The following is a 13,609-nucleotide window of genomic DNA, read 5'->3' on the forward strand; positions in this document are numbered from 1 at the left end:
TGTTCACCGCACCTGCGGTTTTGCTCTGCCCTGCTTGTTCACAGCACCTGCGGTTTCGCTCTGCTCTGCTTGTTCACCGCACCTGCGGTTTCGCTCTGCTCTGCTTGTTCACCGCACCTGCGGTTTTGTTCCGCTCTGCTTGTCTGCCGCACCGGCGGTTTCGCTCCGCTCTGCTTGTCCGCCGCACCGGCGGTTTCGCTCTGCTCCGCTCTGCTTGTTCACCGCATTGGCGGTTTCGCTCTGCTCTGCTTGTTCACCGCACCTGCGGTTTCGCTCTGCTCAGCTTGTTCACCGCACCTGCGGGTTTTGCTCTGCTTGTTTACCGCACCTGCGGGTATTGCTCTGCTCTGCTTGTCTACCGCATCTGCGGGTTTTGCTCTGCTCTGCTTGTCTACCGCACCTGCGGGTTTTGCTCTGCTCTGCTTGTCTACCGCACCTGCGGGTTTTGCTCTGCTCTGCTTGTCTTCCGCATCTGCGGGTTTTGCTCTGCTCTGCTTGTCTACCGCACCTGCGGGTTTTGCTCTGCTCTGCTTGTCTACCGCACCTGCGTGTTTTGCTTAGTTCTGCTTGTCTACCGCATCTGCGGGTTTTGCTCTGCTCTGCTTGTCTACTGAATCTGCGGGTTTTGCTCTGCTCTGCTTGTCTACCGCATCTGCGGGTTTTGCTCTGCTTGTCTACCGCACCTGTGGGTTTTGCTCTGCTCTGCTTGTCTACCGCACCTCTGGGTTTTGCTCTGCTCTGCTTGTCTACCGCACCTGTGGGTTTTGCTCTGCTCTGCTTGTCTACCGCACATGCGGGTTTTGCTCAGCTCTGCTTGTCTACCGCACCTGCGGGTTTTGCTCTGCTCTGCTTGTCTACCGCACCTGCGGGTTTTGCTCTGCTCTGCTTGTCTACCGCCCCTGCGGCTCCATTTCTGTGTCCCAGTCTGTACTGGTCCCTATCCTGCTTGTGTTCCTACCTGCCAGTACCCGCCTGTCTGCATGCCAGCCGTGCCTGCCAGTGCCCTCCTGTCTGCATACCAGCCGTGCCTGCCAATACCCATCTGTCTGCATACCAGCCGTGCCGGCCAGTACCCACCTGTCTGTATGCCAGCCTAACCTGCCTGTTCCTGCATTTCCCTGTGTGGGTCAACAGCTGTGACCAAGGTCTGACCTGGAGTAGCACCTGGTCCCTCTGCTCGGTACCTCCCTGGTTCACGGAGTCGACAGCCGCCGTGTGACCTTGGTCGGACCGAGTTAATACTTAGTTACGCCCCTCCAGGCACTCGGTTCATGGTCCAGTGGGATCACTAATCATGCTCACGCCAGTCAGTCCGAATGTGTGCATAACAGCAAGCAGTCGTGAAATGTGAGAATTTAGTAGTGTGGCCTGTGGCCTGTGGGGCGTTGGCTGTGTATTTGCGCTTGCGTTCCAAGGACTGGGGTAAACGTATATGTGATCCGTGTGACGGAGAAAACACAGTTTTAAATACCTGGCCTGTAGGTAACTATTTTGAACAGCAAACTGGTGTCAATTGCTTCACTGACACACTAAAGGAAATTTTTAATGGAGGCCAGAAATGGCAGTATTTTCTGACAACGTATATGTGATCCGTGTGACGGAGAAAACACAGTTTTAAATAGCTGGATTTCTAGCGCTGTAATATGGAAAGGACCTGGCTGTACTCTGCAGTGCCAACAAGCAAATGGCGCAGAAAAATGGTGTTCTCTGGATTGCTTTTTAAGCAAATAATGAGGATTAAGATCCAAAGAAAAGTATTCCTGGCCCCTGAAACCGGGGCCTTTGTATAGAAATATCTAACAGCAGCAGAAGGCAGAACTGGAATGGAGCCTCTTGTGCTATATGCACTGCAGTCTGCTATATACCCTGCCTGCCTGCCTGCCTATATACACTGCCTGTCTGATATCTCTGCAGATGGATTAGTCCTCAGAAGGACTGTTTGTTAAGATGGATATGTGTAATGTACGTTTTTTTTCCCTACACTACCTAATACACAAGTAAATCTCTCCCTGACGCAGCAGCAGCTCTCCCTACACTGTCTGATCCGGAGTGACTGTGACGAGCATGGCGGCGCCAGGTCTGATATAGACCTGATGATGCTGTGCGGCCAGCCAATCACTGTAATGCCACAACCACCATGGCTGCGGCATGACAATGAGTGGCAGGCAATCCCTGCATGTTGAATGGCGCTCTAAAGAGCAACAAACATGCAGGGAGGGGACCAGAGCTCCCACCCGAGCATCTCGCAAGTACTCGGCGAGCTCCGAGCATCTCGCAAGTACTTGTGAGTATGCTCGCTCTTCACTAATTATTATTAATGCACCTCATGGTATGATGTGGGATGGAACACAGGGGATGACTGGGGTTACAAGCCACCTGAAAGTTTAAGCAGGAAAGATACACAAGGAAGGAGTCTCAGGTCCAGAATGCACTTAGTAAAGGTGGGAAAACATACCCAAAAAGGCCTATCTAATGGTTGCACATGGGCCAAGAAACAATGCACACCACTCGTACTCACCCTAGAAAACCCACAGGTGACAGATTTACCCCGTGAAGTGTTAGGCAGATGGACCACTGGGTCAACGGCAGGACACTTGGAGTGGACAGACCTCAAAGACAGTGCACAAAAAAAAAAGAATGAGGGAAAAGACTACAACACTCTCCTTGAGGAAATCCTGAAAACCATACACCAGTTCACCCACTTTACATATAAGGATAAATTGACAATAGAAACAGGATATGCCGAGACTAACATGTGGATGGGATGGATAAAATATACAGCAGAACAAACTGGAAAATCCAATTGCCTGGTGGTGTGTTCAGCAGCTCGGCCACACTTGGGAACGGTACCACTGGTAGTAGATACTAGGAGTCTTCCTGGCCTACTGACTATGATCACAAAAACACCAAACAAGGATGAAAAATATCCAATTCTCAATGACCTCTAAGCCCCGGCATTACCGCATGGAACTTACTAGTGCATACAGAGAAATGGCACAGGGAGAGATTTTGGAACTTTTCCCCTGAGTTATTGTACAAAAATTACATTCTTCAGTACAGACACTGACAACATCACAACCAACCACGCCAGACAAATAGCCTACTGTCAGGAAAACACACTTGGTCAGACCTTGCAGCCCTCTGGCGCCCCCTTATCCTGCTGGTCAAACACGGCATTGACCAAGGATAAGCACGGGCGCAGCTGCTCTAATTTATGTCGACTATTGTTGCACGTGATGTGACAGGACGTATATATACCACCAGTTCCTTCCAGGAACGTATATATACCTCCGTCCAGCCACCCTCAAACCACAATATCACATAAATACTGGTATACTGCCACCACCGATCGCTTAACAGATGGATCGGGTACCCGTTAGGTAACGTGAATTAGCAGGTGAGGAACGTGTTTGCTCGACATAGGACAAGAAGAACAAAGCTGGTAAATAATAATGATTTACTCCCGAAAGTGGGCAGTGTTTACAAAAGATATCCAAGATATTATAAAAGAGACAATTTACATATATGCAAAAAACAGTTATTAAAATAAAAGGGATAAGTAATAGCAAAACCTGCACCACGAGGTGATGGTCTCAGATTCTGTGGGGGGGCGGCTCCCCGGAAATTAAATGTGATTCTTCCACGCAGCGAGGAGTGCATGCGTCTGACGTCCCGGGTAAGAATGAAATAAAATGGCCGTTCTGGTTTTTAGTAAGGGGCCAAAACTCTAGGAGACACCCATATTGTTTACCTCACATGGGGGCTCGGTTTTGTGAACCCACCCAGCTGCATAAGACATAAAAATCCTTCAGATTTCATATCTTGGTATGGGGGGTCCCACATCCAAGATGGAGACATCATATTTGCCGTCACCACTATTCATGAAGATGGATATCAAATATGATATCTCCATGATGCTCAGAACCCATTTCCCAGGTTCCTGGTGGTCTTCCAGCCACGAAAACCACACCATCACAATTGGAAAACGGTGAACATCTCAAAAATGTGGTCGCTGTGTTTGTGACAGTCATGTGCATTATTAAAATCGACATTAAAAGTTTGTACAGTTAGACAATAGGATTTTGGAGGGAAAATCCAGGTTATACCAGTATGCTTGCTGACGTTTTATGGCGGTAATAAAAATTTCTTGTTAGGGGGAAAGCAAGAGTGAGTTCTATGTAGCCTCTTCCAAATGAGCAGGGGGTGGAGATTTAAGACATATCTCATTTTTAAAACTAGGACAAAAATACATTTTTCCTGACACTTCCCCCTTTTCAGACTGCGCTATGGAGGTAGGACCTTCTGGTACTCCTCCAGGCGTATCTCTAGAGGCTCCCCTCGCCAGGACAACCCATCGGCATTGCCATGCTCGCTGCCGTTGTGGTGTTGAACGGTAAAGTCGTACTGCTGGAGGGTGAGGCTCCAACGTAACAACCTTCCGTTGGCACCGGACATGGTGTGCAGCCAACACAGGTGGTTGTGGTCAGTCACGACAGTGAAGGGGCGGCCGTACAAGTAAGGCTGTAAACGGTTGAGGGCCCATACAATGGCCAGGCACTCCTTCTCTATGGTGGAATAGGCCACTTCCCTCGGCAGCAGTTTCCGACTTAGGTACAACACAGGGTGTTCTTGGTTCCCCGAGTCGACCTGGCTGAGTACAGCACCAAGGCCAAACTCACTGGCGTCGGTCTGTACGAAGAGTGGCCGTGTGCCGTCAACCGCCTTTAGCACAGGAGAGCTGCTCAGGGCAGTCTTCAAAGCCCGAAAGGCCACCTCGCATTCATCTGTCCATTTGACTGAATGGGGTAGGCTCCTCCTGGTGAGGTCTGTCAAGGGCTTCGCAAGGCTACTATAGTCTTGTACAAAGCGTCTATAGTACCCTGCGGTGCCCAAGAAGGACTGCACCTGCTTCTTGGTCCTGGGGGTGGGCCAGGACACGATAGCATCCACCTTCCCAGGCTCTGGCTTCAGAGTACCCCCACCTACCCGGTGCCCCAGGTGGTCGACCTCGTTCATGCCCATCTGGCACTTTCCTGGCTTGATGGTCAAGCCCGCCTGGTGAATGCGCCCGAGCACCTGCTGCAGATGCTCGAGGTGATCCTCCCAGGTGGGACTGAAGACGGCAATGTCATCCAGGTACGCCACTGCGTACCTCTCCAGTCCCTGGAGCAGGTGGTTGACCATTCGCTGGAAAGTGGCAGGGGCTTTTTTCATGCCAAAAGGCATGACCGTGGATTCATACAAACCGAAGGGGGTGATAAAGGCGGACTTCTCCAGGGCCCCGGGGCTCAAGGGAATCTGCCAATATCCCTGACTCAGATCCATAATGGAGAGATAGCTCGCGCTGGCTAACCGCTCCAGCAGCTCCTCAATGCGTGGCATTGGTTGTGCGTAAGAGGCTGTGATAGCGTTGAGCCCCCTGTAGTCCACACAGAACCGGGTGGTCCGGTCCTTTTTTGGCACCAGGACTACAGGTGAGGCAAACGCACTCTTGGACCGCTTAATCACCCCCAACTTCAGCATCTCCTCGACCTCCTGGCACATGACATGCTGCACCTCGTCGGAGATTCGATAGGCTGTCCGCCGGAGTGGGGCATGATTCCCGGTGTCCACTTCATGGACCGCCACTTCAGTCCTGCCAGGCAGGTTGGTGAACACTGCTTGGAAGGGTTTCAGCACTGCTCGCATCTGTGACCTCTGGTCTGCGGATAGCAAGGCGCTTATCTCTACATCCTCTAGGGACCCGCTGACCTTCGCTTGGGCCAGCATGTCCAAGATGGGGTCGTTCTCCCCATCCTCGGGCAGGCTGCAGACCGGTAGGACGCAGGCTCCACGTTCTTGATGAGCCTTCATCATATTAACGTGAAAAGCCTTCCGCCTACCCCGCGCGTGGTCAAGAGTGATCACGTAGGTGACCAGGTTGAGCTGTTGGTGAATGACGTACGGGCCTTCCCAGGCTTCCTGAAGCTTGTCCTTTGGTATGGGGACCAGCACCCACACCTTCTGACCCACCTGGTAGGTCCGCTCTCGGGCGTTCTGGTCGTACCAATGCTTCTGGTCAGCCTGGGCTTACGCCATATTGTCATGCACCAACTGCATCAAGGTCTGCATCTTGTCACGGAAGCGCATGACATACTCCACGATGGACACTCCTGGGGAGCTCGGCTCTTCTTCCCAGAATTCCCTTATCAACCCAAGGGGTCCTCGGACACGCCTGCCATACAGGAGCTCAAAGGGGGAGAACCCCGTCGAGGCCTGTGGAACCTCTCTGTAAGCAAATAACAGGTGTGGGAGGTAACGCTCCCAGTCGCGTCCCTGTGACTCAACCAGCATTTTTAACATCTGTTTGAGGGTACCATTGAATCGCTCACACAAACCATTGGTTTGGGGATGATACGCGCTCGATACCATATGCTGCACGTGCATTTTCTTACATAGGGCCTCCATTAAGCAAGACATGAACTGGGTCCCCTGGTCGGTAAGCATCTCCCTGGGAAAGTCTACTTGCGAAAAGATGGCCAAGAGGGCATCAGCCACCTTATCCGCCCTAATTGAGGACAGGGCTACTGCCTCCGGATACTGGGTAGCATAGTCTACCATGGTAAGGATGAAACGTTTTCCAGAGCTGCTGGGTATGGCCAGTGGTCCCACAGCAATCCTCTGGAAAGGCTCCTCTATCACTGGCAAAGATATCAGGGGGGCTTTGGGAGCCGACCCTGACTTACCCACTCTTTGACATGTGGTACAGGAGCGACAGTAGTTCACCACATCCATACTTATTTTGGGCCAATAAAAGTGGTGAGACAGCCGGGCCTTGGTTTTGCTGACCCCCAAGTGTCCAGCGAGTGGAATCTCATGGGCGATCCGCAACAACTCATCCCTGAATTGGTAGGGGACGACCAGCTGTCTTTCCCTCAGCCACTCCTGTTGGGGTGTACAGGGAACGGTCTCCCAGTGCAACCTCCCTTGGTCCCAGAATACCCTCTCCTTATCCGACTCGGAGGTGGGTTTCTCAGCGAGGCTCCTTAACGTCTCTAGGCTAGCATCTGAGTGCAGAGCTGCTTGAAACTCCTGGCTGGAGGAAGCCAGAAGTGAGGTTAAGGCCACGTCCTCACTGGGACCCTCTGGGTCCATACCTGATTCTGTTATTCCTCTGTCCGAGGAGGGTCCAGAAGGCAGGGCGTTACTTGCGTTCTGGGCACTCTACGGGTAACAGCGGCTATATAGGCCGTCTCCCTGGGAATAACACAGTCCCATCAGCCTGCACGGCTAGGAGTACTACTTCCCCATCCTCCTTCATTACCTCAGGCACAGTGCTACGTATGGGGCAGCCACCATCAGCCAGGTCACCATCTGTTGTGACACTGGTCACTGGCACAGCACCACCTGCTTCATGGTCCCCGTGCCTCTCCCCATTACCCTTAGCACTGACACTTGCTCCTGCTAGGGGATCCTCAGCAATATCACCCTGCAGCGTGACATGGCTGAGTTCTCCTGTACCTTCCAGTACATCATCATCATCAGGTAAAGCATTGGCATTCACATTATCAGCATTAACCTTACCAACTGTATCAGATTGGGGAGGGGTGTCAGGGACATAATAAGCAAACATCCTTCCCAAATCAGTTCCCAACAAAACATTTGCAGGTAGATTTTCAGATACTCCCACTTCCTTCACCCCACTCCCCGCACCCCAATCAATAAAAACCCGTGCCATGGGCAAGGGGCATCAGACGCCCCCAATCCCGGTGACAGTCAGGGTCTTTCCCGGAATAAGCTCTTCAGCAGACACCAGTTCTGGTCGGATGAGGGTTCGTTTGGCCCCAGTGTCCTTGAGGCCTACAGTGACAGTGTCCCCCACCATGACAGACTGCAAGTTTTCACAGGCCCTCCCAACCGGCCCACCCACCAAAAGAACTGATGCATTAGGCCCTGGGGCCTTGGATGGGGGGTTCTTCCTCTGCTTCTCTGGGCAAGTGGCGCTAAGATGACCAGTCTGGTTGCAGAAATAACACCTGCGGGCATCAGATGCAGGCCGGGCATTGGTAACGGGAAAAAGGCCTCCGGAAGGTCGGCTGGCAGGGGCAGGGATGGTGGTTGCTGGCTTACCCCCTTTCCAGCTGGCGACGACCGCCTTCCGCACCTCCGGTCTCCGGATGGCCTCGTAGGTGTCTGCGATCTGCGCTGCTTTATTGGCATCTGGTGGCTCCCGATCCATCACGAACTGCCGTACCTCAGTCGGACACAGATGCAGGAACCGGTCTTTCACCATCAGATCCTTTAGCTGCTCAAAGGTGGTCGCTGACAGTCCTTGGATCCACTGCTCAAAGTTGGTTCTGAGCCCATGCACCACATCGCTGTAACTGTCGTGCAGTCCACGTTGGAGGTTCCGGAACTTTTTACGGTACACCTCAGGAGTCAGTTGGAACCTCTGGATTAGGGCCTGCTTAATAGCATCATAGTTCCCATCGAGGCTCGGAGGAAGAGCCACAAACACATCCAGAGCTTTGCCTCGCAGCCCTGCAGTTAAGTATCGGGCCCACTGGCCCTCAGGCAGCTGGTACTGTCTGCAAGTCTTTTCAAAACACCTCAGAAAGGTGTCGAGGTCGCCGTCCTTTTCCATCACAGGAAAATGCTCTGGACGGGACTTAAACAGGGTCGCATTGTTGGTCTCACCGTTCCGTGAGGTGGATGCTGGGATCCCGAGTTGGGCCATCTGCAGTTCATGGGCCCTCTGAGCTTGGGCCTCCGCTCGCCACTCGGCAGCCTCTCGCTGGGCTCTCTCGGCCTCTCGCTCGGCTCTCGGCCTTCTCGTGCTGCTGAATTACTTTCAACTGTCCTTTATGATCCTCTGCAGGAAGTTGCTGTAGAGCCATCTGCAGATAGGGGTCCACGCTGCCCTGGTCGCTGACGCGGCGTGCGTCTACAGGTGGGACCCTTGCAGTAGTACTGTCCATATCTCGGCTGACCCCTGGCCCTGCTGAGGTCTGGAGAAGGGCTTGCTCTGCCTCCAGTTGCGCCAGTGCAGCAACCATTTGTTCTTTGTTTTTGCCGAGGGGGTCAATGCATCTGGTTATACATATTCCAGTAAGAGTGTCTTTTTTCTGCTGGCTGTACCAGAGCTCCCCAACGATGACCATGATCACCAAAATAAAAATAGAAAAGAAAAAACGAAGAAGGGTAGGGGTAACTGCTACACATACAGTATTGTCTCAGATCTAATAAACACTGAGTTCGATCTTCAAAACTTTTGTGCAGGGTCCAGGTAAGAACCGTGCAAGTTTTTAGTGAGAGGAATGATTGCTCAAACCAGATCACTAATGTCCTATGATCCCACCACTGCCACCAATTGTCAGGAAAACACACTTGGTCAGACCTTGCAGCCCTCTGGCGCCCCGTTATCTTGCTGGTCAAACACGGTATTGACCAAGGATAAGCACAGGCGCAGCTGCTCTAATTTATGTCGACTATTGTGGCACGTGATGTGACAGGACGTATATATACCACCAGTTCCTTCCAGGAACGTATATATACCTCCATCCAGCCACCCTCAAACCACAATATCACATAAATACTGGTATACTGCCACCTCCGATCGCTTAACAGGTGGATCGGGTACCCGTTAGGTAACGTGAATTAGCAGGTGAGGAACGTGTTTGCTCGACATAGGACAAGAAGAACAAAGCTGGTAAATAATAATGATTTACTCCCGAAAGTGGGCAGTGTTTACAAAAGATATACAAGATATTATAAAAGAAACAATTTACATATATGCATAAAACAGTTATTAAAATAAAAGGGATAAGTAATAGCAAAACCTGCGCCATGAGGTGATGGTCTCAGATTCTGTGGGGGGGGCGGCTCCCCGGAAATTAAATGTGATTCTTCCACGCAACGAGGAGTGCATGCGTCTGACGTCCCGGGTAAGAATGAAGTAAAATGGCCGTTCTGATTTTTAGTAAGGGGCCAAAACTCTAGGAGACACCCATGTTGTTTACGTCACATGGGGGCTCGGTTTTGTGAACCCACCCAACTGCATAAGACATAAAAATCCTTCAGATTTCATATCTTGGAATGGGGGGGGTCCCACATCCAAGATGGAGACATCATGTTTGCCGTCACCACTATTCATGAAGATGGATATCAAATATGATATCTCCATGATGCTCAGAACCCATTTCCCAGATTCCTGGTGGTCTTCCAGCCACGAAAACCACACAATCACAATTGGAAAAAGGTGAACATCTGAAAAATGTGGTCCCTGTGTTTGTGACAGTCATGTGCATTATTAAAATCAACATTAAAAGTTTGTACAGTTAGACAATAGGATTGGAGGGAAAATCCAGGATATACCAGTACGCTTGCTGACGTTTTATGGCGGTAATAAAAATTCCTTGTTAGGGGGAAAGCAAGAGTGAGTTCTATGTAGCCTCTTCCAAATGAGCAGGGGGTGGAGATTTAAGACATCTCTCATTTTTAAAACTAGGACAAAAATACATTTTGCCTGACACCAACATATTTTGGGTATGTGGTGATCTGAAGGTTAGGCCAAAATTAGAAGTCCCTTAGACAGGTCAATGTGCCCTTTGCAAGATCCTTATGCCCGTTCACATTTTTGACTTCCCCGGGGGAGTCAGGTACTCAAACATAGCCAGTCACCCAATAGGAAAAAGAGGGAACTGAAAGGGTCCTTCGATTCTCACATCTACATAGATACCTTGGGTGTACCACGGGGAGTGCCTGATGAGTTCAAAGCTAGAAATCAAGTGGCAGCAGGGTTCAAATCCATTTCCCCATAATACTGGCAAACTAAAATGTAGCTTGGATAATTTATCTATACTATAATCAACAACGGTTTGTGAACTATACTAGGGGTGCCCTAAAGCCACGGCCCCACTATCAGTATTTAGTCAGTATTCGGTCAGTACTTTTTCTCAGGAGTGCGAGACAAAACCAGGAGTGGGTGATAAATGCAGAATTGGTGACTTATGGCTTTACAAAACAGGATGGCACTAGACAGGATCCTGGAAAAAAAAAGGGGGGGGGGGTTTGCAAAATAATAGGGACTAATTACTGCACCTACATTTCCAATAACACAGCCCCGGATGGGAGCATAACTAGGGCATTGAAAGGACTCACTGACTTATCAGAAGAACTAGCCCAGAACTCAGGTGTAAAGAATCTATGCGATACCTAGTTTGGGTGGTAGGATGGATGGCAAAGTGCCCTTTTTAAACCAAGAGTAGTTAACCTATGTGTCTTGTTCATATTGGCCTTAATTCTGTGTTGTGTAGCTCCATGTGTTAAGAAAATGATGACACAATCTATGGAAAACACGATGACTGCAATGCATGCAGATTTCGGGGATCTGAAGGATGAAGACTATTATGTGCCCCTGAAAAGACTACCACTTCTGCTGTCCCCGCCTGAGGAATATGCCGACTTGGAACATGCTCATAAAGGATAGAATAGGATCTGACTTCCTTCTGCGAAGTCCGTTAGGAGGGAGTCCATCCATTAGGGTTGGGTTGTCTTGTAAGCAGTGAAACAACCATCGGTACTAGGACAGATCGACAGTTTGGACGAGAATAGAGTTGGAGTTTGCATATTTCCAAAGGGGAGACTGTTATGGATATCAAAGATAATCAACGGAGATATTCAAAATGGCGCTGCCTTTCTGTACCACACCTCTGCTGTTTGACTTTTAGGAAACTACTCTGTATTCTGTTAATGATCATAAAAGGCAATAATTGCAGCTTGACCAATTATATCAAAGACAAGCACCCTTGGAAATATTCTAGGACACTGGCTATATAAACTTATGTACTTCCTTAATAAAGCTAGAAGACTTCTGCATTTGGTTCCACCCAGACTCAAGTGTCATTATTCTTGCTTGTGTGCACACATTTCCATATCAGATTGGGCAGCAGACAATTAGGAAGAATTGCATACGCCTAGGGTGTGCTACCAACTTTAGGCCTTTTAGAGATCATTTCATCTTCAACTTGCTTAACTGTTCACAATAACAGTAATTTTGACCAAGGGATGCCCAAACTTTTACATACGACTGTATAGCTATGACCTCTGAGTACTTTATTTGTTTTCCCTAAATAGCCATTTTGATATTTAAGTCCTATAGTTCGAAAAAACAGAAGAGATGTCCTGGCCAAAATTCTCAGACTATCTCAGTCACTGCAGTCTGGGTTCTTGTGACAATACCGAGTAAAATCTTAATAAGCCAGACATTTAGATTTGTTAATCCAAGAGAAATACCCTATTATCTTTGTGTATTTGTGTCTGGTCAATAAGAACAGATCAGTATTTGTATAACCCTGAATGTTGAATTCTATTCCTTTGGAAACCATCATGTTTACTATGCTAATGACAAATTGTACTAAAAGTCACCTAGATGTTTATTTACAACAGCCCCTGTGATACCAACTATGTAAATAGATTAGCTCAAACAATAATAGCTGAGCCCTGCACCTTTACCTCTTACCTGTGACTGATGACCTTACACAGATGTAGCTATAAAGAGGGATGTCTGTAGTGCTGCAGACAGAACCAAGGAGGATCAGAAAGACCTTAGAAGGAGAATCAGAGACATCCTTCAAGAAAGTAGATGGCTTGCATGGCATCCAAAGAGACAGACTAGAATCATGTAGAATACAAATCTAAGGGTACCGACCCTGACTGGAAAGATTTGGATCTGCTCCATTAACCATCAGAGAGACATGGATACATTTTGGGGAGTCTAGGAGAGGAAGAAGAAGTCACCTGGCCCCATGGATACGTTGTTTGGGGGTTGCAAGGAGGGACCCACCGGTCGCCTAGAACCCATGGAGACATTTGGAGTTGCCAGGAAGGACCCACCGGTCGTCTGGCCCCATGGAAACTCTTGGAGAGGCCAGGGTGGGACCCTTGAGTCTCCTGGCCTTGTACCTCGATGGACTGATAGCCTCCTAAGCTTGCCGCTACCTTCTCTCTGTGGAGGCCTGCCAAAAGTGGGGGGCCACTGGTTGAGGTAGTTGGCCCTGGAAGTCTCCAAAGTCGCAGCTTTTCTATCCCAGGCGGGCGGAGAAGGAAGGGTGAGACTGTTTAATGTTCCACCATCTTGAATATTTCCTGGGACTGTTCTGTGTGTTTATTGTCCGCTTTGTGGTTCAATAAAGTATTGCCACACTGTTTTACCCGCACCCTGTGTTGTCTGAGTAACGTTACGCCCACGGAAGACCCCGGGTCTTCATAATTTTGTTGTCCATAGTTCCAACATAACCATCATGCAGGTCATTTGTACGAAGTAGGTACCTGAGGAGTGGGGCTGGTAACAAGACTACTCGGAAAGGTCAGTTGAGTTGTTTTTGGGTCATACACATAACAATACTTATTGCCCTTCTGAACGTCTTTGTAACCACCCCTCTTCACATCCTTTGAAACTTTCATCCAACTCTGGGAGGTGTCCTCCAAGCTGTGATCCTTCAACCAACCACTAGTATTCTGTATAAACCTTTCCTATTTAACATCATTTAGACCACCACTCGATGGCATTCCTGCCCTCCTCAACAACTTTCCCCATTTCTCCAGTGCAGCCTTTCCTTCCCTGCTCTCA

The sequence above is a fragment of the Phyllobates terribilis genome, unplaced genomic scaffold, assembly GCF_046119375.1.
Source record: "Phyllobates terribilis strain yellow unplaced genomic scaffold, ASM4611937v1 Scaffold_3__8_contigs__length_932513732, whole genome shotgun sequence".
Classification (NCBI taxonomy): Eukaryota; Metazoa; Chordata; class Amphibia; order Anura; family Dendrobatidae; genus Phyllobates; species Phyllobates terribilis.